This window comes from Aphelocoma coerulescens, chromosome 2, assembly GCF_041296385.1.
Source record: "Aphelocoma coerulescens isolate FSJ_1873_10779 chromosome 2, UR_Acoe_1.0, whole genome shotgun sequence".
NCBI lineage: Eukaryota > Metazoa > Chordata > Aves > Passeriformes > Corvidae > Aphelocoma > Aphelocoma coerulescens.
This window is the reverse complement of record NC_091015.1, coordinates 60,481,750-60,506,613: the sequence shown is the minus strand read 5'-3', so window position 1 is coordinate 60,506,613 and position 24,864 is coordinate 60,481,750. Positions and strand designations below refer to the sequence as shown.

Sequence of the window (24,864 nt, the reverse complement as noted above, 5' to 3'; positions counted from 1 at the left end):
AAGGCAGAAAACAGACCATAGTAAGTCATACATTCTGTAGTGCCTATGGTAATTTAAAAGCATCCTGTATACTGGAATGCAAACTTGCCATCACAGCATAATATGTTGCCTCAATAGCAAATCAAATGAAGAGAATTATGTGGAAACATTTTGAAAAGTCTCTGTTGTTATTCAGAAACCCTATTCATAGAATACAAGACAAAGAAACAACCTCAGTGCCATTCTTTGATAGGTTAAAATGATGTTTTAATCTGTTTTGCAAAGAAAAAGATGCTTTTCAAAATTTCAGAAAATAAATAATGAGGATCTGTACACATGAAATCATGGGCAAAGGTAAGAAAAGGAGAATTTGGTCATTTCTAGGAATTTCTGAATTTACAGCTGAGTTTTTGTCAATGTTGAGAGAAAAACAGGTTTCTTCCAGTTTTGTGATAAAAAATATGATGAAGAAAAGAAAATCGAGACTCACTTGTTAAAGACACAAGGGAATCCTCCTGGAACAACTCACTTTCTGAGCTTTGCAGTATGGAAGAACAGATTTATTAAGTATTTACAATCATTCTCACACAAGTTGCCTATCCATGAGTATCTTAGCATTTCAGCCAAGTAAGGGAGAATGGAGTTTGGGGTTGAAGGGCAGAGACCTAGTAAATGAAGGCTTTGAAAGGAATATCGAAGAAAGGGAAAGACCAGTTTATCCTTGGGTAATGACATAGGTAATGTCTCACTTCCACTAATTGGAGAGCAAGGCAATAAGCTTTGTTTTGCTTCAGCTTGTTAGAATCAGAACAAAGGGCAAGTTCAACTATGTTAGTTCAGCAAAATAATGTGCATCAAATTTAATTTTCTTGGGTTATTTTTTTAGCATCAAAATCTTCTTATGAGCAAAAGTTTACACATCATCTATTGAGCTAAGAATTAATTTTTAGTCCACTTACTTGTTTTAGCAGTTCCAATAGTCCACAATGATGTCATTAATATAGAAAAACTTAATTGATGGTGAGGTTACATTTTTTATACAAAATGGCCTAATACCAGTCCTGTTCACTGTTTAGGTATACCTCTGAGTCCTAAGCTTGACTGTTTCTGTCTCCCTCATCTCATGGTGGGGAGTCACATCAGTAGTATTCTGAAGTCCTTGCTGGGAAGACCTTAATGGTGGGATTTTGTTCCTGTTCAGCCTCAGAGCTGCTTAGGACTAATTTTGTTCATTTTCTTATCCCAGCTCATTCTTTAACAGCTCCTAGCCAAGGTTTGAAAGTTGTACAACAGGCTCATTTAATCAAAGGGCTGCTGTTGCATACACAGGGACAAGGGGGTCTGTCAGTCCATCACTCTCCATGAGGTTCACCAGGCAGAAGCCCATCAACTTAGGCACCAGTCAGATGTCTGCCAGCAAGCATTAAGCCAGCTGCAAGCAGCCTAGGCCAATGCAAACCCAGTTAAGTCCTGAGACCCTGTGCTGTCAGGTCAACATAAAGCTGTAGCCTTTTACTAGTGATTGCAAAAAATCATATTCCCTTTCCTAAACAGCCCAAATAATTTTTACTAGGCTACAATTTATGCCATATATAATTGAGTAATGTATAAATCAGCCAGTATGAAGATAAGATGGCTGTTAAAGACTGGCTGTTTGGAGCTGTTCCCCAAGGTGATATCACAATGGCTGTCATTCACATTATCTCTGCAGTGCAGCGGCTGGGATGCTCAGGAAGTCTGTTTCTTGTTGCAACTGACTTTGATTTTAAAAACAAAGAAAGTAGCTCATAATATGCTTTTTTTCCTTTTCTTTCCTGTTGCAAACACAGCTCCTCTTCAGTAACTTCATCTGCAACTCCTGTAGAGGGATGGACATAACAAATACAATGAACTAACTTGAAAAATGAACAACAGTAATGAGAAGTAAAGTGTAGGTTTAATGAAGTAGGAAATCTGGCTTCATTAGTTCCAGGGTTCACGAAACTGTTTAATGTGTAGCTCCTCAGGCTGGATAAAAGTTGCCCAGAGCCTTTCCTAGAATGGTTACAAAAATTAGGATCCTCAGTATAACTGAAAATCCCCTTCCTCTGATGATGGATCTCTGAGGGCTGCAGTGTGTAAAATCCAGTAAGTAAAGGACTCTGTCAGAGTAGGTCATTGACAACTCTTGTACTGGACTACTGTATAATAAATGTAATGCTTGTTTCACTACCAAACTCCTTTGGTAGTTAAAAAGAAGTCAAACCTCCAAATTAGTCCACCTCAACCAGCAAAAGTGGTTACAATAGCTGCCAATCCAATGGAACTCCAGCCCTTCACAAAGAGGTCAAAATTCAGTGTGCTTACTTCCTACCTTCCAGCTGACAGCACATTATTACTTTTTCCTTTTGGGTGCCTGATTGAGAAGAAAATTCAGGACATATATAGAGCAGGTATTAACAGTAGCACCTAGCAGGAACTCTACTGGTGCTGCAGGAGACATTTCTTTGCCTACCTAATGGGAGTTTCAAGACCACTTCCAAGTATTAATCTCTTCAGATAAAGTGAACAAGCAGGTTAGAAAAAGGCAACTAACCACAAAACAAAATGAAATTGATTGAAGCAGTTCATATCCTTACACAATCTTTCATGAATTAAATGCTGCCTTTGAAATGAGATGACCGGGACGTGATCTGTGGACAGATCTCTCACGTAGTCTGGGAAGGGAGGTGTTTGAATCATATGGAGAAAAGGCTGGAAAGTACGAAAAAAAAAAAAAATGAAGACAGGAGACAGAAGACTGGTGTTTGTGTTTTAAAGATGCATACACCAGGAAGTCTGATCTCCTGGCTATTTATCTTCTGAAGTGACAGTATTAGAACATCTTTTCCCCCTCCACTCTCCATCCCATCCATTCACTTCAGGTCTTTTCACAGTCAGAAGCTATACTGCTATCTAAATCCGCAAAACACCATGTGTTGCTCTTTCCCTCGCCTTGGCTTATAGCCAACACTCTGATTATTTTGGACAAAGCCCTTCATACCACCATTGCTCCTGACAGAATAAATGATAATCACTGCTCATTTGTCTCCTACTGCTGAAGCTGTGTAAATTGGACCATTGCACCATTCAAGTAAAGACAAATTTTGCCGGTTCCCACTTTCTATTCATTTCCACAGCAACTTCTCATCAACAAGTTGTATCCGCACAGTTATGAAAAGTGGGCTTAAATTTGGAATTTCATTAGTGTTTACTTAAAAATGCCAATGCCACTGACAAAGACTATTGGAAAAGAATTAATTCTCCTCCCATTATCTTTTAAAGCCTATTTCTATAGTACGCAGATCATGAACCATATTCTAACCTCGGTGGTTATTTAAAACAGGTTCAGTTTAGTCAACCCTGAATGTCCAACAGCAACAAAACAGAATTTGACCCCTTAAATAAGCCTGTGCTCAAAGTTTGATTCAGGAGAGGATCTGAGTAATGCAATAACACTGAAGCTGCCTACGAGGGAACTCAGCTGGAGACTCAGCTTCTTGTCTGTACTCCAATGAATTGATCAGTTTTTAAGTGATTTAGACAAGATTCTCACAGCTTAAAAGAAAAAAAAAGGAAATATCTGTTAAAGTTTCTACATAGAATAACTTTTGGTATAACAATCTATATGGTATAAGTAAAGAACTTAGCAGTTCTTTGCTTTGTCTCTGTAAATCTTCTGTGTCTGGTCTTCATGCTTAATATGGCATCACCTCTTTTGTCAGCGACCATCAAAGCTCCCTTCTGCTCACCAAGGAGGAGTACAATCAAATAACCAGTTTCAAAAAGAACTCTCTGTAGAGAGAGAGATCATTTCCATCAGCCAATTTCTTTTTTTCCCCTCATAAAAACTTTGAACTTACTTACTGCATGTTTTCAAAACCTAGGAAAATTCTGATGCAATAAGAGGTGGGGCAACTGGCATGTCTGGAAAAGTGAATCCTTTTAAGAGAAATTCAGACAAGTGCTTGAAGGGGAGGGAAGTCAAGAGAGTGCTGTGTAAATCTGCAACATTCGCAGGAAAATGAGAAAAGTCGAAAGTAGTAGATTTAAAATAACTGGAAGGCCCTCCGAGCAGCATCATGAGTCAGAGTTCTTGGTTACCATTAGAATAGTGGTAGCAAGAAAATATAAGGCAAATTGGTATTTGTTTAAAACTGTCAAATCTCCTCATCCAAATCAATCTAAATAGGTTCCACCAAGTCCCCAGTCAACTGCCTCTCTTCAAAATGCATCTTCCTTGTCTAGAAGAGTGAACACTGAAACTTTTGCTAAGCACCAGCTGATCTTTAAAGAATAATGATCTTTCAAACTAATGAATGTTCTAGATGCAAAAGATTCCAATACCTTGTAAAAACTGATAAATAGCCTATAGGCTATTGTATTTACCACTAAAAGAAAGACACATCTGGAACAACATAGTTATGTTGCTATTTGATACTAGATTAAAAAAAATCCAAAGCAATAAATCAACAAATTAAATTTAAAATAGGTAAAAAATAGTTTACATGCATGCAGAGTAGAGTTCTTAGGTCTGAAATCCCTGTTTATGAAGAGTAATAATCTTGCATTTTATGAAAGTTACAGTAGAACTGCCTAACAGCAGTCAGAATTCCTCATGTGTATGTTATCAGAGCTGGTGCCTCAACGATGTATTTTCATTATGATTTCCTGTAGTTCACATCCCTGACTGAGCATGAGGAGCTCCCCTAGTAGTCCTGAAACAGTCATCACCTCAATCTCAAGTACACATCAAGGCAGAGTGTTAATTCTGCTGCAGAGCATAAATGAAGATAGGTGCAAATGGCAAATTATGGTTTGCTAAATAAGCAATGCCTAAATGGTCTCTAAAATGAAGACCTTCCCATACTTCAAAAAATAATCTATTTTAACCACTTATATGGCTACAGCTAAAGCAAATTAATACAATGCTACCACTTCTGAAGAAGGAATCCACTCTGATGGATTTAGCTGGATATTAACAATCACAACACCAGAGCTCTTTTGTTCATATATCTCACTTAAAGCTGTATTTCTCACCTAAAGCCACATAACAGTTCTGGGCAAAGCTTCTTACCCCTGTTTGCAAACAATTAAGACCAAATCGCAAAAAATTAAGATCAACCACAACAAAACAGCAAACCTCCCCCACCCACTCAAAAAAAAACCCCAAACACAAAAAAAAGGCAAAACCCAAACAAAACCAAACCAAAGGACATCCCAAGAATTTAAGGAAGCTTAATTAACACTTTGGAGAATCAAATTTGAAGGTGTTACATTCTGTAAGGATTTATTATGTTCTGACCAGTATATGGAGAAATAAGGCCTCTAATTATGTTAGTGATGACGTTCCATGCTTCATATATATGAACATTATTTCCTCAAACTCTACCCTTCAAACCTACTTGAGATTTTAAATCTGTGCAACTTGACTAACAGATTTTTTTTATAAGGTGCTATCAAAAGATTTATGCTTTAATACGCTTCCAGGGATTTTTCTTCTAAACTGTTCTCAATAACATTTTTGCAGTATATTTACGGAGGGAATTTATTTTATTCCAAGGTGGGAGCAAACACAGAGTGACAGCTAACATCAGAAATAGAAAATTTTGCTTCAGCCAGCAATCTGGAATGAGGCACTGTGAAGGTACACAGGGTTGCACAGGAAAGAGTATGAAGGTTCCTTATGAGAGCTCTTCACTGCTGTTTCATACAAATAAAGGTGGCTGTGTAGAAAAAACATATGCTAGAAAAGCCACTTTTCCCTCATGTCATGCATCAGTAAAGAGATTTTTGAAACCAAACAGACCATAAACCCAGAGCATGGTATGAGAGACACCTTTATAGTGAGTGAGTAGGAGCTCTACTCATTAATGTTGTCTTCCTACCTTTGAAATTTGTTCTTTGTTCGTCACAGCACAGACAAGAGAGTTCATGAAATCTTCGCCAAGCTACAAAAGCTTGCCAGTTAAAGCCAACATGGAAATATTATGAAGAGAGGAACAGTTATCATAATGACAGATGGACTGTACATAATAGATAGCAATTTACTTCTTCAAGGGTAATTACAAAAGTTGTTGGAAAATAATCAGGCCTTTATTCGCCAACTAGGAAGATAGAAGGCAGCTGTACAAATATCAATGTTCATTATGAAGTGCAGCCAAAAATGAGAGCTGAGGCTGAACTGGGCGGCCTGGAAAAAGATATCTATATGCATCATTGCTTCCTGATGAAACTATTCAAAGGTGGTCACAAGAGTATTTGGAAAAGGATCGTCAGAGAGAAAGTACAGTGGCTGGCTACTGATGTGGATATATCAAGGGGTGTTACAGGGGCTTTTTCTGGGCCCTATCAGTATTTGCCCAAGTACCAAGAATGATGAAATGGAGAATAAGTTTGTTACATTGTCTGATGAGCTCAAGGTGGATGTAACTGCAACACACCAAGAGATTGGGGCCAGAATTACAAAAAAACCTAAGGCAATTACATGACAAGAAATATATGATACAGTTTTCTAGGAACAGTCAAATTTTACCCCTAAGACAGCAGCTTATATGCTTAACCATGGGGAAAAATTTGGTATTAGAGTAGATTTTAAAGACATGAATCAATAGTGGTCTCCTGTTACAATTAAGACGACATGCAAATGAGAGTGCTGCCTGTCAGCATGGGGGCATATTTTCACATCACTCAGAAACTGAGATAGATGCTCTCAAGTGGAGGGTTTTGGGCAGTTTTGAGCACGTTTGTTAATAAAGATGGAAAACAGCTGGGCATAACAGAAGCCTAGGAAATATATCTGGACAAGAGGGGGGTGTAAAGACAAGACAAAAGAATTAACACCATAGAGTTAACACCAGAAATGTTCAAATATGTAGCATGCTTTAGAATAGAGGGAAGAGCATGTCCTGTTTCTCCTTCTCCACAATGAATAGGACATGAATGAAGTTAAACAACAGCAAGTAAGATTTATAGTAGCTGTTAGGAGAAGAAATAGTGATGGTTAAACAGTATAATGCACTTCCAGGCAAGACTGGGGGTCCTTCATCAACAGGAGTTTTTAAGAACAGGTTATCTCACTGGCAATGGTTTATGTACAACTCATACAGCCTTGGGAGGTGGCAGATTTATTTTCCTTGATTCTGTCCTTCTTACGTGCACACACATACCATGCATCCTATGCATATTCATGTTTGAAAAACTAATTAACTTCATCAAATTTGATCAAATTAATTTGATCACAATTCTCCTCTGCTCTTTCACATCTTCCTATACCGCTGCTCACTTTCCATATCTCTTGGAACCTGTCGTGTTTTTAACTTCATCATCTTCATTCCCTACTCCCCTTTTCCTTCCTTAAAAGCTGTCATCTTTCTCCTCTGAAAATGTCATCTACCAGGAAAATGCACAAAAATTAGAGACTGATAATTTTTGACCTGGAAGAATGAAGGGTAGGAACATAGGATGCATTTATTCGATTCACTCTATCCTTCAAGTCACATTTTTTAATGTTCAGTAATGTTTTTAAAAGTAATTTCCTACTGTGTATTCCTCTCCTTTCCCATTCTTTAACAGTTAGAACATCTCAACTGCCCGTCACTTCTTGACAGGTCTGATCAGAGGATGCTGCACCCCCACCTGGCAGCTCTCCTGCCAAACTAAACCCTTTTGGTTGCTCCACTTCTCTGTGCCTCTGCTGTAGCTTTGATCATCTTAGGCTCCTTCTACAGTCAGGAGAAACATAGAGGCATTTCCAGAGGACAAGTAAGCCTAGCTGTGGCTCAGATCTGCGCTCTGGAAATGCCTCTCTCCCCTGGCTACAGAGGGCTTAAATTGTGAACTTGCCTCTGGGAAGTACCATACCCTGAAGAAAAATACACTGAATTGCCCTCAGAAACCTTCTTTCTTTCAAGACAGAAAGTTTTCCCCTGAGACAGGGACATCCTCATGCTGCCAGTCAGTTGGCACATGCTAGGTGCTACAGGGAGAAAGGGGACGTTTAGATTTTTAGAAAACATATAGCCTTATTTGCAGAACTCCTACAAACAACATATATACTGAAAAGTGTATAGCCCCCTGTTCCGGTTTGGTCAAACTCAGAAATATATCCTCTGAGAGAAGGCAGGCCACAACCACCCCTCCCCCACCAGGTCTGGGAAAAAATAAATTTTCCTCGAAGGAAAGTGAAAGAGATAAAAACTATTTATTTACCAAACACACAGGAAAAGGAAAATAATGCTAAATAATAAAACCTCTCGCTCTGCTGAGAGAAACCTGGGAAAATTTCAGAGTCCTTCTGTAGATCTCTCTCTCTCCCCCTCCTTGGAGCTGGGACGGGGCAGTGAGCCCACCTCCAGGGCCAAGGCCTCAGTGGGAATTCCTCCTGATGTATTCTGATGTTGAAATAGTCCAGCAGAGGAAAAAAAAAGAAAACACAAAGTCCCAGGAAAACAAAAGTTCAACTCTCCATCTCTCTCCAGAGAAAGAAAAAGGAGCTGAAAAACTGGCCGAAAGCAAGCAGGGTGCTTTCCCCACTCTTGCTTTGTTGCCGCAGCTGGAAAAAAATAGTCTCTATCTATGTGTGACCTTGAACAAGCTGCAAACTGCTTTGAAGAAGTTTTGCTCAGGTTTTCCTCCCCCCTCTCAGGCTCAGTTTAAAGGCACAGAAAGGCACAAAATTAATTTCTGGTCATGGGGCAGCGATAGGGGATACACGTCACAAAGTCACCCCAAGACACCCCCTAATGAAGGCCTTCTAATCAGAAATTTGTCTGGACAGGTGAAAGGGCCCTGATGTGGGAATTTGAGAGCTGCTGACAGAGAGCATTGCCTGAAAAATAGCAGAAAGTAAATGGGGCTACTAGGCTTTGGAGCATGGAGCCCTGAAAAAAGCCCACAGCGATGCAAAATATTAAGTACCTTCCCAGCAGAGAGCAAAACGCTTAATGAAATGGGAACATTTGATAGACCAATAGACAGATAAATAAGACAGGCAGCTATAGATTACATAGGTTTCTGGTGATATGATTAATCATGAGAGCACAGCTCATCTGGATAAGAACGTTACTAGAATTTCTTTGTTTATGTCCTTATAATTTATAGTGTCTGCATTATAAAAGAGGGCTCTCAACAACACATACTATCAGGGGTTTTTTTGCTTCCTTTTTTTTTTTTTGTCAGAGCTTATCAAACAAAAAATTGCAACTGTCAATTATTTTTTCTCTACAAGAATATGATCCTTTAGTTATTCAGATTCTTTTTCCTTGATGACTGAGTTGAACAGTTTAGGTTTTTGGATGAAATAATGTATGTAAAATTAGAATTTCTCATTGTTGCCATGTTTCTGAGTGACACTTTTCATACCCAAACAATAAAAAATTCTTGGGGCTTTTTTTTTCCTCTCTGTTTAAAGGAAAACTGAAATCACATTCAGCAGGATATTTCCATTTCTCATGAAGCACCACATGTTCAATCTACACCAGTATGAAAATTTTCTGAAAATTTCTGATCTGCTGTTGCACTACCGTTTGTGGTGATTGCAAAATAAGCATGGTAGTGGGTTTCTATGACTATCACCTTTATTACTTTTCAGAGTAATTGTGGCAATAGGCTAATTTCAAATGACAGGAGCCTGAATTATCAGATTGTGTTAAAACTGGTTGCAATGTCTATGTAAACATATGACTATAAACAGTAGTTAAAGTTGAGGCAGGAATTATTCAGTTGTACAGGAGCTTTGAAGTTTTATTTAAAAATTTTCTTTGAAATCACCTATAAAAATGAAATCTAATTTTTGAGTCATAAAGTTTTCATGTCATCAATGAAAATTAGGTTGGCACAAAAAGACTTACAAATTAAACTATCAATAATTTTGACAGCTAGAAAAATGTAAGCTGATCTTTCTTCAGAAGAAATCTAAACCACTCTAATCTCCTCATCTTGTTTCAACTATTGTTTCTGATCTGGTCATCAGTTTTCTTTTCAAGATGTTTGCCTCGATTTGTCATTTTTTTTCATGACAAATAACATAAATAAATAAATTTAAGAGGCAAGCCCAAGTTCCAACCTCTGGCAATGATTACATTTTATGTCCAGAAAAGAAAGCTCTCATGCCATTGAGTGTGACAGATGACACATTGTCTTTTCAAATATAACTGGTCTTCCAGCAGAGGAGAATCTGCCCTGCTTTCCTACACAGTTGTGTGCTTGCTAGGCATAAGTGGCTCCATGAACTGACAGTCTAGCAACAGAGTTAATTTTTTATTTTGTGTGATTTTCTCTTCATTTACAGCAGGTTTGTTCTACCTCTAAATGCTCACAAAATGGGGCTTTCATCAGAAAACACCCCAGCATCCCAAGGTTTTGAAACATGGAAATTAAAAAAAAAAAAAAAAAAAAAAAGAAGGAAAAAAGTCTCTTGCAACCCACATTATTATCCCCAAAAGATATTGAGAACCACTATACACCTCAGACTCAGGTTTACAAAGTGACAGTTGATGCTTACTGGTCATTATTTCATCTAGTGGAGAAGTCCTACTACCCCAAAGCTGCTGCAAGTTCTTAGGAGGTTTTGCATTGGACTGTATATACCATGGCATTTTTATATACAGTGCTTTGGAAATTGAGTCCATTTAAGACATAGATAGATAGATAGATAGATAGATAGATAGATAGATAGATAGATGAGTTTTTTATACACATGACACAAATATATAATCACACATGCATATGTACTAAGGTACAAGAAAAAGTGAGCTGCTGATTTCATTTGAACAGAGATGATTTTGTGCTCTCTGATTACTCAAGAGCTAAAAATACAGTGTTTACACACTGTTTTCAACATTCAGGTTCATGGGTAATTCTTTTCTTGTTTTATGACCTGCATTCATTCATGTATTTTGCAGCAGTTTTAATGCCAGTAATTACCTGGATCTTTGCATTTTGTAGCTGTCTTGTTCTTCCAGGGAACTGAAAAGAACATGGATATGATTGGAAATACTCATCTCTTACATTTTCAGTAGATCCTCTTCAGCTGTAGCATTCTCCAAATGTGCAAACACAGAATTCATGAATTGTGTATTGATATAAATTATTGAAATCACAAATGATTACAGTTGTACCATCCTCTGCTGCAATATTAATAAATGGCATAGCAAGTGCAATGAGAATGTGCATTTCTCCAGCAAGTTCTCTGCTGAGGCAAGGCCAATAAACTGTTCTTCCCTTTCCTATCTCTGTTTTTGTTTGTACTCTTCCCAAATTCTAATTAAAGTGCATCGTACCTGAGCAGAAGAGTTCTAAAGTAAAATTCATGGTTTGAAAGCACCCACTTCAGGTCACTCCTGCTCGAAAAGCTACCTGGGTTGTGCTTCATTGCCTTTCAGATACGCTCAATGGTCACCAATCCCTGCCCGCTCTTCGCATTAAAAAACCCGCAGACATGAACCTCACCACCCTTTGGAGAATCTTGGGAGACAGGCAAATGCCTGAATGGAATTTGCTGATGATTATACCTCCAAGGCTGGATCTCCCGGGGATAGCAATAGTAGGCCAGCAGGAGAACGCTGCTGTTGGAATTGTGCCACAGATAAGGTTGGCAGGTCCTTAATTACCCACACTTGAAAACCCAGTCAAGTTCTTGTGGAGTTTGTGGAGTTAGTGCTTTTAAGTTACACTGTCAGGACCATAAGACAATAATTTATTTTTTGCTATGCCCAAAGTTAATGGGAAGTTTAAAGCACATACATGCCATTAGACAGTCATGCTGTACGTACAGGATGAGAGGGAGTGCGTACTACAAACATTTTAGCTTCACAGTGTTTCTTTCCCAATTCATGCTGCCTGGAGACACTGGGCATGTCAAGATGCAGCTGTTCAGTTGGCCAGTGGGTAATGGAGTCCATGTGGCTACATGAGTTTTTCTTTGAAGTCCTACTAATCTCATAAGAATGATAAAAATAAAGTGAGGAAAAATAAATGAGATGTGTAAAAAAAAAAATGAAATGCGAAAGGGACAAAAATATATACTAAAGATAATAATGACAAAAAGAGAAAATGCATTCTATACTGCCATGTGTAGCTTGCATGTTCGCATCCATTCAAGGTAACGGATGCACTACAGCTAGCCCAAAGAACAACCTCCCTTGTCCCCCACAAACTCACACCCTAAACCAAGCACAATGGGTTCAAGATGCTCAACATCAATTTTGCCATTCCACAAATATACGTGCTTTACACTGCATTACCTGCTGAGGTAGACATAACTTTTGATGAAATGACATTTTCTTGAAAACACCATTCTGTGCCGTTGTGCTCAATGCAAACAAAGTTAAGAGTTTCCTTTCCAGATAGCAATTTGGGTATAAAATACTTGTCCACAATGTGACATGTGTTGTTTCTACCCCATGTAGCCAGTTAAGATCAATCCTGTACTCTGCTTATAGCCCCTGTGACCATATACTCTTTATGAGGCCATTACCAGTTGGTTAACAGAGATTCAGCTTTTGGATTCCATGTCTTTTGAATGCATTTGGTCTAAGAATTGAGGCCCTTCAAGTCTGGCACCTGAGATGCATTCCCTTCTGTGTATCTGAGTGCTAACAGATCTCCTGAAGAAACATCACATGCTCCAGTTACCCAGGACCTTTCAAGTCAGAGCAGAACTGCTGAGGAAAAGAGAAAGTAATCACACCATTTATCTTTAAACCCAGATTTAGATGCCCTCCATAGTCAATGGAGAAAAGTAGATATTCTCTAAAGACCAATTCTGCTCAACTAAGTTAGGCTTCTTTTCTGAATTACCCCCCAGAGAAGTATTTGCTTTCCACTGACAATGGAGGAAGTCCAGGGAAAGCATCTGGCAATGTAAAATCACCACAGTTGTGTTGTGTGAATATCCCTCTGTGGCAGGGTTAAAGCCAGAACCATAACCAGGGCCACTGAAAAGTGACACATATATAGATGCCATCCTCTCCCTTTATCGCCCTGTCTCTATTGTAAGGTGTCTTTCTTTCCCAAAGCATCTCAAAATATCATACCTCTCCTCATTTCATTTGAGGATCCCTTTCTTTCTCTCTCCTTCCACCCTCATCCTTTTTGTGATTGATGGGGGAGAATTACTGAAAGTCACTGTCTGACAGCTTACCTCACCTTGCTCAAATTTGGTCAGCATGAAACTCTTAAGCAGTAGCTCTTTTACTAAAAATAAGGATGCAGCACAATGGTTACACTTCCAGCTGGAAAAAAAGACTTCAAGCGTGTTTTTTACTCTCTGAAAAATGCCCGTCTTGAACTAAATTTACCAGAAAATCTGTAGTGAATTTTATCAGTTGTTTTCATTGAAAAATCAGAGAGGGAAAACAAAAGCCCCTGCAAATTTTTCTACTAAAGTGAACCTCTGACAATTCATTTTGTCTGTGGCTTTTTTTGCTTAGCTGGAAAACCTGAAAGTTTGACTTCGTAGCCAGCCTGAAACAATTCACACTAATGTGGTTCACAGGTCTAGCAAGTCACCAGTAAAAGACATTAATCAAGCTTCCATTCAAGAGTGAGGCAGATATATAATATGGCTTAAAAAAAAAATCTGATTTGTAATACAGTCAAATATAGACAAAATATCATAAGCACCCACCTGCATGAATAACAATCAGAGAGAAAAAGGCTTATGAATTGATGTGTTAGAACCACAATCTGTTAGACTGTAGTCTTATTACAAAAAGACAACTTTGCAGAGAAGTCAAAACTTTGGTTTAATAGCAGTATTTAATGAAAAATGAAGTCAAGAATAATTTTGAAATTATTTCACTGGTTCTTATCCTTTGCCATTAGTAGAAAGGGGGGTCAAATACTACACAACAGACAGAAGTGACACAAATCTTATGAGTTTAAGGGCAAATTATTTCAGTAGTTAAACAGTGTGCTTTGTAGTGAGGACTTTCAACCCCTCTAGTAAACTGGCAAGGCTGGTTAATCTTTTTGTTTCCATCTCTAAAAATAAGTAAATAGTATAAATTGACCTATGGCAAAGTTCATTTAATTGTATATGCAGCATTTGAGCATCCCCACATGAAACCTACCATAGAACCTAAGATATTGTTGACCCTTTCACCCAGTAGTCCAAGTGGGCCCACATCTACTTGTGGTTCTGCAGGGACACACTGCATGGTAAAGTCAGCACAAAGACCCCAATGCTAAGCACAGAAGTCTTACAGACATCAGCATCCAAGAAATGCTACTTTCCTTTTGAGTTCCTCTGGATATAGGTTATTACACAGCTCATTAAAATCTGTTTCTAATAGAAAGTTACAACTGTAAATTCTGATCAGTAAAAATTAGGTAAAATCTGCATATCATTCTATTTTCCTTGTGAAGTTTTTCAAATTGGTTCAGTACCAGATCTGGAAAATTTCTGGTGATGTTCCATAAACTCCTTTAATTTTATCCTTCCTTCCACAAAGTGAAATTTAGAACTAAATTCATTCTACATTTCTGCAGGGTTATAGCAGAGATAAATTTGGCCAATATGTATTCATTGCTCTGCTAAACACATTACAGTAGCTTTCTTGTGATATTGCAGGGAAGAACCAAAAATAACTTGTTTTTCCAGTGTCCTCATCTACTTTTACAACAAATATAGTTGGTGAATATAAATTAATGGTTATTACAGCATCTGCTCTGCATTTCACTTACTTTTATAGTGAAAGGCTGACTAGACTTTTTATTTTGATATTGCAATAGTAACACACCTGGAGGCTTCTATATTGCTACTCTAGGGAAAGATGGTTAATTGCATTTTCTGCCTATTAAAAATAGAGGGATTTAGATTTAGTATTGTTTTCCATAAGGTTCTTTAAACATCTTATCAAAGCTTTCAAAAAAAATAAACAACTCAGTCCTCCTTACTGCCCACCAAGAAAAGCTCTGCCAAAACAAACTTCTTGAAGAATGATTCCAGTCTAATGAGTGTGTTTTCTATGTAGAATAACAAACATTCCAACAACTACAGTTAAAACAATAGCATTAGTTACGGCTTTCTTACACATACTAAAATGACACTTCAGAGGAGGACTAGAGCAGTGACTAATGCAGTGTGCACTGTAAGACTTAAATCTAGCTCACCAACTAGAATGGAGCTTTACAGAGGTAAAACTGCAGGCTGTAACTACTGGCAAAATGAGAGGAAAGGTCCATTTCTCTTCATTTCAGCAAGGAATAAAAAAAAAATTAGGGGCCAAAAAGTTAAACTTACAGTTGTTTTATGAGCAGAATTTTTTTTCACATACTCACTATAAAAGCAGGTATTAAGAATGCTGTTGACTTGCTGGTGGGTGACTAGATAGTGGGTGGGCAAGGGAGGACACTATTAGTAAGAACTGGCAGGTGATCTAAAAAAAAGGACCAGGAATATTGCCCTCCTCTGAGAGAAGGGTCTGGGGAAAAAAAAAATAAACCCAAAAAACAGACGAAAGAAAGGCGAAAAGGAAGATAACAGAGTTGGAGTCTTAGTCTTTGTTTACCTTGGCAATAGGTAATTTCTGTGGATGACACCAAAGGATCTGGTTAATGTTCCTTTTAGTCACCACCCGAAAGAATAAGAAACAGGTGTTGATGACATAAGAGTCCTGGAGGGACTACAGCAAATGAAAAGCAGCAGTGATCAGGCACCCACACTAGGAACAGCTGCTTGATGAGAACCATTAAAAAAAGAAAAAAAAAAAGAAAAAAGAAAAAAGAAAAAAAAAGAAAAAAGAAAAAAGAAAAAAGAAAAGAAAAGCCAAAAAAACCCATCCCAACCTGGAGCAGGGGGAAGAATAATAAAAGAAAAAGAGCAAAATAAAGTCAAAATCTGGAAATAAGGTGACAAAACCAAAGCTAGCTTTTATTGGCCAATGTTACAATTATCAGTGGAGCCATTACAAAACTCACAGTACTAACTGTAACAGCTTTGCACCATTTTCCCAGGTTCCTGGGACTCCCTTCTCTTGCACAGATTACAGCAGTGGGTCCCTGTTCCAGCACACCTCCTACCACCCAGTGTGAATTAGGAGCCTCATTTTACTGCCTCCACCTAGACAAGACGGAGGGTGTTTATGTTCTGCATGTAGGAGACTATTTTGAAATCCAAATTGAACGGCATAAAATTGACTCCCGTACAGTTTCAGGCAAGTGTTTCCTTCTACAAAAGTAATTGCATCCTGTAATCTGTCTTAGAGTAACAGACCCACCAAGCATCTTGGGTACTTTGGACTAAATCGAGGGGAATAAAAATAACCAAACACAAGCACATTACAATCTTTTTCAGCATCTGAAGCATACAATTTGCATTCCAGTATATCCTCTGATGGCTGTGTCCTGTAGTGTTTACCTGTATAATGTGTTGTTTGCATTTATTCCTCTTATTGTTAACGCTAACATGAGACATAATTTATTTTGTCAAAGTGTATAGAATTTCATGGCTATAAACAGAAAGTAAATAAAAGAGATGTAGAATTCAGTAAGAAAGTTTGTTTTCACAGTGAAGCTAATATAAAACTAGCCTAGCTCCATTCATATTCAGGCACAATTCCCTCTTTAAATAAACCCACCCCAGAAGCAAGCCTGTATCTTATACTGTAAGTATTTCAGGTTGGGACTGTGGTATTTGTACAGTGCCAGAATAATATAACTGATGTTTTCCTATACTTCCATGGCAGGGATGAATCCTATGAGTAAAAATAGCTAAATAGAAAGAAGAATAAACTGCATATGGATGAGAGGGAAAGAAGAAAAAGTAATGAGCATACAAGTCAGGCAACTAACAAGAAGGTTGAGGGCTCTTCAGGGATAGGAATGGTAAATGGCATCTTGCTGTTTGTCTGTAATATCTTAGTGTAATATGAAGGCCAGTGCAAGATCTCTTAAGGGACCTGAGGGTGTTACAATAATGCAAATAAGAATGGCTTCTAGTTCAAGGCTCTAACTATTAATGATGATTTTTTTTTTTTGTAAATAAGCCTCTAAAAATAGGTGTTATATTAAAATAGCTATCCCACAAAATTACAAAAAAAAAAAAAAAAGCAAGCATTATCAGCAGAAGTAAAGACATTTTCAGATTCTTATAGTAGAATTGGATTATAAAACACAGGGTAAAGAAATATGAAAGAAAAATATCCAGGTTGATTCTTCTTGAAAGGCAGCCTACTGCATTATAAAATATCTGAGCCATGACCAAAATAAGACAAAACAAATGTTTAGCAACAAGGCATTTTGGATAATACAACAGTTAGTTACCACCAGGAAGTATTTTGCAAAGGCTTCTTCTTCACCAGTCCTGAGTAGAAAACTTGTTTTATCAGTGCAGCAATGCTGAATGCTTTCGGCTCTTTCACAGGGCCACTAGGATGTTCCTGAGGTCACTGAGGTTCCTGAGGTCCAAGGCAAAACCATCAATTTCAGAGAAATGGTCTCCAAGGACAATGAGCATTTGCTTGTTGCGGTGATGAGCAGGAATTAAAACACCTGCTCAAATGCTGTAGCTCAAAGAAAGTTGATCTACTGAGGAATAATTGTGAGAATTGCAGTTGGAAGACAATATGCGATGCCATGAAAGAGGCTAAGATACAGGAGCTGGAAATGAAGGCAGTGTTCTGGCTCTCCCGGGGACTACCAGCTACTTCTTTGTTTTGTTTCCATTCAGACATCTGTTAAATGGGTATAATTTTTCTTACATACTTCACAGTAATGTTTAATTAGTTGCTTAAAAAGTGACCACAGATTGTAAGGTACGTTGTGCTAGAAAAGCACATTCTGTAACTGAAAACTTAGTCTATGGCTCTCCTGAGTTATCTTCTATCCAGGACTTGCATTTCATTTACAAAAAGCTATATTGTTATGAGCAGTACCTGGAAGATGGAAAACATTTGGGTGTTTCAAGAAAATGAAGATTTCTGCTCTGTTAAGCTACACAGGAGCTGTACCTTACCAGGCATGTTCCATCCATGAAGCACTGTGACACCTCACAGGAGATCCTGTTTGGACTGGAAGTTTGTTTCAAAGGGAAGGCAGCCCTTGGGAGGCATCCACTTAAAATTTCCAGGCAAAATATTTGGGGTGGTAGAAGTTTGCTTGTATTCCTTCAAGGTAAATAAGCAAGATTTTACACACAGACCATACATATAAACAAATCAGTTTTTGCTGTGTGCATGCTACATGTCAAATATATATATATAAATATATAAATATGGACAGTTGTTACAAAAAAAACAGTTCAGACAGTTAATTACGTTAGACATAGCAATAATTAATACGTCATGTAAGGAATAACTATGTCAGCATATTTCTGCTGGTGAACTTCAGACTGGCAGACTTGTACCTTAGAGTGGTGTCTTTAAATTAGCTACCTCTTCAAACTCCAGCAGGAGTCATCCTTCTAGAGACATAATCCTTATTTTAGGAAGTAAGATATTACTTACCAGTTACATAAGAGAAATCTAATCATTCCAATGGAGGAAGCAATTAAAACCTTTGTTCTTCTCTGGTACTCCAGGAACACAGTAATAATTGAAATTTTGCTAAAGTCAAGTTCTACTTGGTATTCAGAAGTAGCTGAGCTGTGGTAACCCTTTCTCCATCTACCTTGACTGAGGCAGTGAAGTAGTCTGAGAGAGATGATTTCCATATGTGGCATTGGCTAAGTCTATGCCCACTGACTTAGCTGATGGATGGCAACTTCCTTGGCCACTACAAATCAGCTGAGTTACAATGTTCCTGAGCCCAGATTTTTACAGCAGTGTGGTGTAACATATGGTAAACAATCAGGAATGGATTTGCCCTGTTTTTAGCTTCATTCAGGTTTTCCCACTGCCCCTGCTGGGACATGCAGCTGAGGAGCTCACTTTTCCTAAATCCCACTTAATAACAGTATCAAGACTTTAGTCTTAAACTTTATATGCCCCAAAAGTGATGTGATATTCAGACTTCTCAAGCACTCAGGAATCCTACTGATTTTAAACAAACTGAGGGGGAAAAAAATCGAATAAAAGTCAGTCTACTTGTTTAGTGCTTGGTTAATGTCTTAAATATCTACGTGCGGACAACCAGATTAGGCTGTTTGGCCTAAATAGCCTAAGACACGCTAAGATGAGCAGTTAAACTGCCAAGGAGGCAGCTAAACTGCAGCAAACACTAGAAAAAAACCCCAACCTTATGCTCAGGGTGCTTCTCTGGGGAAAGAGAGAGGCTCTGTTGTGCAGGCTGGGGCTGTGATCAAACATAGTACACCTGAAGTGTTTCACCATACCAAAGCTTAATCAAGAGATCCCAATACAGCCTGAGCCCATTAACTCCAGACAAGCATGAAGTGTGAAGCTACTGCTGCAAAAAGAGGTGATTGCTGTTTTGAAATGCATAAACAGTAGCATTACCCAGTGAGGAATCAAGGGAGCAATTGCAGCACTATTTTGCATCAACTCTGCGAGGCCAGGCCTACATTTGTACACACCACTCTAGTGCTGCCATTACCTTCTTTCCTGTTATGCCAAGATTTATTTTGTAAGTCAGGTTGGTGCTGGTGGAAAAGCACTGGCTTCGACCCAAAATATGAAATAAATCAGAAAAAAACCAATGAGGGCAACTAAAGCAATAAAAGACTGAAGAAATATGTTCAGTGCAGACTCTAGGAGAACCAAGTGTGTGCTGTGTAGAGACCACAATTTGATAGCATGCATGCACTTGGAAAAGATTAACTGTGAGTGCAGTTTATTCCCAGTCATGAAAAGGTACATGAGAAAAGAAAAATTTAAACTAGTTTCTGAATACCATAAAGAGTAAAACCCTGTTTTCTATGGATTCATGGATAACCTTTTATGTGGACTCAGTGTTAGTACAAAATCATACTTATCTCATTTCTCCTTCCCAGTCTCCTCTCACCATAAAGTTTGTAGTGACTTCATAGTCTGAGGGGTCTACCCATCCAGAAAAGTGCATCTGAAATTGGCAATTATTTAAAAAACTCTAGGGGTAAAGTGGAAAATGACAGAAAACCCGCTTACTAAACACAAGATTAACAATAACAGTACATGACTTAATATCAAAGATTTTTTCAGCAATAAACCAGTGCTGTATGAACTAGCTAAATTATGTCAGGAGAGGAAATGGATAATGGATTCTGGCATCTCCTTATGTCATCTTTGTATTATTACAGGAGGAATACCTAAGAATAGAAGTTAAATGGTCTTGTCACCTCTGTTTACTTCTAACTCTAGATCTCTGACACCTGGCAAGACACTTTTTGAGGAGGGTAAATTTTAAGGGCTGCAACCTTGAAATTGCAAGACTTGAACTGTTCACGGCATCTAACATTGAAAGGAAAGTGCAAAACATAAAGGTATACTGACTGAATTTTGAAAATATATTGGTGGCATAAAGCACAGGGTCTTAATGTGACCATGTATCAAAAGCCACCAAGGAAGACTTAAGAAAGACAAAGGACAGCAGTTCTTTTTCTTTTTGACAAAACAGTTTTGTAGCACCAGCCACTTTTTAGAAGTACATTGAAGGAATACATCTGTTGTCAGTGACATTTTCCATGGGAAATAGTAATAAATAGATTCCTTCAACTTCAAGAGGGAAGCCCATTTTTTGGACAGTTTAACATTATTAGATGAGGTCCAGCATGACAGGTCCACTCCTTTTCAGAATCAAGGAAGCTATCTATGCCTTGGTTTAAGCAATATCTTAACATTCAGTGGCTTTATAATGAGACTGAAATGCACACCAGTTTCCATTGCCTTCAGGAAGTTACTCCTGATATCTGTATATTTATTGCTTGGCCATACATACAGACAACACCAAATTGATTTGCTGGAGGGCAGGAAGGATCTGGACAGGATGGATCAGTGGACTGAAGCCAACAGTATGGGGTTCAATATGGTGAATTGACAGGTCCTGCACTTGGATCACAACAACCCCAGACAGCACTATAGGCTGGAGGAAGAGTGGTTGGGAAGCTGCCCAGCGGGAAGGAACCTGGGGCTGCTGGTTGACAGTGACTCAACATGAGCCAGAGTGTACCCAGGTGGCCGAGAAGGCCAATGGCATCCTGGCCTGTATCAGCTATAGTGTGTCCAAGAGGACCAGGGAAGTGATGATTCCCCTGTACTTGGCACTGGTGAGGCCACACCTTAAGTACCTCAAGTTCTGGGCCTTTCACTACAGGAAAGACATTGACATGCTGGAGTGTGTCCAGAGAAGGGCAACAGAGCTGGTGGAGGGTCTGGAACATAAGTCCTCAGATGAGTGGCTGAGGGAGCTGGGGTTTTTAGCCTGGACAGAAGGAAGCTAAGGGGAGATCTTACCTCTCTCTACAACTTCCTGAAAGGAGGTTGTAGTGAGCTGTGGCTTTGTCTCTTCTCCCAGGCAACCAGCAACAGAACAAGGGGAAATGTCCTTAAGTTGCACCAAGGGAGGGTCAGGTTGGATATTTTGAAAAATTTCTTCAGGGAAAGAGTGGTTAAGACTCAGAAGTGGTGGAGTCACCATGCCTGGAAGTGTTCAAAAATGGGTAGATGTGGCACTTGGTAACATGGTTTAATGGTCATAGTGTTATTTAGTCAAAGATTGGATTCAATGATCTTGAAAGCCTTTTCCAAGCTTAATTATTCTACGATTCTATTCTATGTATTTTCTGATGGGTTATGGCTCGTACCAGTTTCCATGTTAGCCAGACTGCACGTCAGCCCAGGGAATCTTCTAATTTTCTTGTTCTTTGTGCTCTGTGTATGTTCCTTTAGTGTAGAAGCGTTAATGGGTTACCACTTTGTACCAGGATCCATGTATAAGCAGAGAACAAAAAAGAAATTGAGACACATAAACATTAAGTAAGCCAAATATGGTGCAGAGCACTATCCAAATGTACTCTGGGTTAAAACTGATGTAGGAGTGTTTCAGGAAGAGTGTTATTTTCCAATTACTTTTCATCCCTCATGAGTTTATTTTGAGTATCTCCTTTCCTTTGTAAAAAGAAATGGAAGAAGGCACTCACCTGGAACTTCACAGGCAGTCATTCATAAGGTAGACCCTGAACAAATGTGATGCTGATGAACTTCAAGCTGGCCAGCTCTTTGAATGCAGACAGGTGAACAGCAGGTGTTGTTATCTGCCAAATGGATGTCAAATTTGACCCACTTTATCCAATTTTTTTTTTTTTGGTCAGTTTCTGGCACGTTGTCTGGTTTTAAGAGCATGTGTTCCATCAGATTAAAATGGTGGGGGTGCGGGATCTAAGCAAAGTTTTAGAGAGCTGGTGGTGACATATACTGTTCATTGGCATATACTGATTTAACAGCACTGTGTTTACTGTAAATGTGTTTACTGTAAAGTCCTTCAAATCATCCTTTGTTATGTTTGTTAGATTGAGTCTTTTAAATTCTGCTGCTAGTCTCCCTGGTGCAAAACCAGTCTTTCACAAATGTGATGACATATTTAAAAAGTTTGGAAGTACAGTCTGGCTGCTTTCCTGCCTAGATTTTGCAGGCTCAAAGGACTTAAAGCTGACATTCTAAATACCTGTTATATGTATCCATTGTATGTGTGTGTATATATTACTTTAGTTTACAGGAAAAATATAGCAATGTTTTGTTGTTGTTGTTGGAAGGAAGGATGTTTAATGGACAAGGAGAATGGATTTTTTTTTTTTTAATAAACACAAGCATATTTGGAAAGAAATTTTAGTAACTGATCACTGTTTTCAAACATTGTGAACATTTGCCAGACTCAACATGGCACCATAACAAAAATGCTGTAGTTTCTCTGTGATCAAGCTCAGGGATTTGCAAACCTTGACAAGGTGGAACTACTACCCTAAAAGATTTATTTTAGGCTCCTATGCAGTTCTTTTATCACGCTTTTCATTAAAAGTGCAACAAAGCCAATTCAAATGATAGACTACTATTTAATAACCACTGGCTTTATTGCTTGTGATAAAAGAATTTCACTTGGTTGCATTAACCTCATATTTGGGAATAAGGAGGAAGGGAAAAAGCAGAGCTTGATACCTAGCATAAATGATCAACAAAACTTTTTTGTTTGAACACAAAGTATACAAAACATTAAACTTAACTGGATGTTAAAGAGCAATTAGGGATTGTTTGATAAACTGAGAGGAATTTTAAAGTGAAAGCCCCTGGGAAAGAAATTGCAAAATCATAACAAGGCCTTGATTTAGCTAAGTATAGTTGTGGCCTTGTTTTATCTGGCCAACAAACTGCTTTCTTAAAATCAGAGAAAGTCTTGGGACACTACAGGAATATCAGAAGGAAAAACATATAGCCAAGAGTGAATTAGATGAAACCAGAAACCTGATGGTTTTATCCAAAGGAGCAATAAACAATTCAAATCTAGGGCCCTGCAAGGGCAACTTTATTTTTTCAAATCAGTCTTTGGCTACTGTCTTCTTTTGACTGTAGTAGTATTGCAGTAACTGTGATATGCTAATGTATAATTAAGTCAAGGCTGGAAGGAATAGGTTAGAGATTTTAACAAAAAATGGGAAGACAAACTCTCAGACACAGATCTTCTTTCTCTGAGTCTGAAACAGAAGCAGCAAACTTCGAAGTCAAATTCAGACTAAAAACAGCTTCTCTGAATTTTACTCAGATTATATCTTTCAGATTAGGACACTGCCTATAGAGCAGAGAGAGACAGGCATAAGACTGTCTCTACAGGACAGAAACAGGAGGTTATTTTTTGTTGAACACAGACGAGGCCTCAGAAATAGGGAAAGTTATAAAATGCCGTAAAAACTAGTATCACTAATGAATAGATGTTTTTAATGCCTAATAGAGTAAGGAGTTTTTGATTTGTACGTGTCATTGAGAGATACTTTGCATGATGTGTTTTCCAACATTTATTGTAGCGCATGATAAAAAGATGTGCAATAAAAGAGATATATTCTGAATCTGATGACAGTTCATTTCTGCAGAAAAAACCCCCTTATTCTCATCTCTGTAATATTGTTTCCACACCTTATAGAGCGAAGAAAGGACATACTCCAGGTAGCAGGACAATTATGTTACCAGTAAAATTATGGAAATTACAGACAGAATACAGGCATCTATTACCAAATTGAAGAAATCCCTCCAATTATAGTTGTTGAGGCAGCTACTTTTCCCAAATTGCCAAGCAGGTAAAGAACAAGGAGCCAAGAAGAGCACTTGGCAATCAGTTTCAGACCCTACATCTAAATTAGTAGCCAGTGCTGCCTCTTTTTGTGCCTGTAAGAAGTTATTATCATCCAATCCAAATATTTTCAAGGGAGATTCTTATGGGCTTTATTAGAAATAGTCCAAATAAATAGGAATTAGAGTTTACTAACCCAGTTTTTAAAGAACTTTACAGGAAGACATTAGGCATATTCAGGTAATTATTCTACCTCCTCCATCCTCCTGAAATATCTGTCTGTGACCATTAATTAAAAGAAGAGAAAAGAGTTAGTTAAATTTATTAAGTGGATAACCTCTTTCTTGTAATGAGAAATGCAAACTATATTGAATTAACAGTCACCTGAGGACAATATACTTAAGACAGATGTCATGGAAGCATAGCAAGAAAAATTAAACATGAACTCAAGGCATTTCATTTAGTGTCCAAGGAAAGATGATTGAACACCTTCAAAGCTGCCACCAAGAGCTATAGATTTATCTGAGAGATTTGGAACTTTTTGATCAAATGAAGATTCAAAGCCTTCCCAAATCTGCTGTATTTATGGAATTACTACACGAAAGGATTTACTGGTTTGGAGGCGGAGATCAATAACAGTTTGTGAAAAGCCCAAGTTAGAAACATCTTGAACTAAGAAAAGCATTCAATATAGAGTTCATCGTTATAGACTTT

The 24,864-nt window shown here is 38.2% G+C and overlaps 1 long non-coding RNA gene across 2 annotated transcripts; it reads right to left on the bottom strand.

The window, feature by feature from the left end:
* Positions 1 to 277: 277 nt before the first annotated feature.
* LOC138106688 (uncharacterized) lies at positions 278 to 19,232 on the bottom strand. Of its 2 annotated transcripts, XR_011149066.1 has the most exons (4): positions 18,447 to 19,232; positions 17,957 to 18,107; positions 17,266 to 17,876; positions 278 to 1,837 (listed from the first exon to the last, which is right to left on the bottom strand). It is a non-coding gene; the product is annotated as an uncharacterized lncRNA (long non-coding RNA). The 2 variants fall into 2 exon arrangements; XR_011149065.1 differs by lacking the exon at positions 278 to 1,837 and having other exon boundaries at positions 15,874 to 17,876.
* Positions 19,233 to 24,864: the final 5,632 nt, after the last annotated feature.